This window comes from Chiloscyllium plagiosum, unplaced genomic scaffold, assembly GCF_004010195.1.
Source record: "Chiloscyllium plagiosum isolate BGI_BamShark_2017 unplaced genomic scaffold, ASM401019v2 scaf_25716, whole genome shotgun sequence".
Taxonomy (NCBI): Eukaryota; Metazoa; Chordata; class Chondrichthyes; order Orectolobiformes; family Hemiscylliidae; genus Chiloscyllium; species Chiloscyllium plagiosum.
Window position 1 is genome coordinate 1 of NW_025124745.1, and position 1084 is coordinate 1084.

The 1084-nt window shown below is 41.0% G+C and overlaps 1 pseudogene; it reads left to right on the forward strand.

Moving 5' to 3' along the window:
* Positions 1-430: 430 nt before the first annotated feature.
* LOC122544860 lies at positions 431-551 on the forward strand (annotated as a pseudogene).
* Positions 552-1084: the final 533 nt, after the last annotated feature.

Genomic DNA, 1084 nt, shown 5'->3' on the forward strand with positions numbered 1-1084 from the left:
GGTCTAACTAGAAGAGTTTCTTGTAGTTTACAAGGTATAGTTTGTTGCATGTCAGTAACTGGTTACCTACTATACTGAAAATGTGTTGCTGGAAAAGCGCAGCAGGTCAGGCAGCATCCAGGGAGCAGGAGAATCGATGTTTCGGGCATGAGCACTTCTTCAGGAAAACATTGTTACAGAGACTTGGAGGAGAACGGAATGTTCGGTCTCACTCCTTCAAGACCCTTAGCCATTCTGTCCATATGTTTATATGGCATCATCGTATTAATGGCACTCCTCAAAATTAACCCTTTCAGATCATCTCAGACCCATTGACAACAACTTCAGTGTCAAAGCCCCTGAAAACATGTATTTGAATAAGGTACAATATAGATAATATGGATAACAGTTTACTAATGCCATAAGTACCCTGTCTTGCACCCAAAAATGAGTTTTATTTGCACCGAATATATCAGCACTCCCCTTGGTAAGGTTGGAAAGGGTCCTAGTGACCTTACAACACACCAATGGTTGAGGCATTGCTATTTACTTAGTGCCATCACATCTTGTTTGGGGTCCTCTTGTGGGACAGTGTTAGTGTCCCTACCCCTAGACTAGGAGGCCTGAGTTCAAGTGTTACCTGCTCCAGAGGTGTTTAGTAGCATCTCTAAACAGGTTGATTAGAAAAAAGATTATATTGCAAAATATCTCATGACAATAAACATCTGCATATTTTTAACCATTGTTTCTGGCAATTTATCTTCAGCCTCATTGTTTGTGTATCCCTTAACCATTTAGCTTGCTCTCGGTAACATTTAATGTGAGATGATCAGTGTATTTCATTTTGTGATTTGCTGTGAAAATTCTTCAGTATGATTGGCTGGCTAGCCTGCTAGATGATAACACTTCTGCTTAATGGCTATAGATTCTCTTGACTTGCTATCAGATTCAAACTGCAGTTAGGAAAAGGGGAAATCTGTGCCCCAGAGATCAACTGATCTTTGTGGGAAGTTTTCTTTGCATCCTCAGTGAGCGTCATCGCTTCACCCCCAGTCACAAACTTCACCCATTGGTTCCACTGCAGATAATATACGGCAGTATCAAA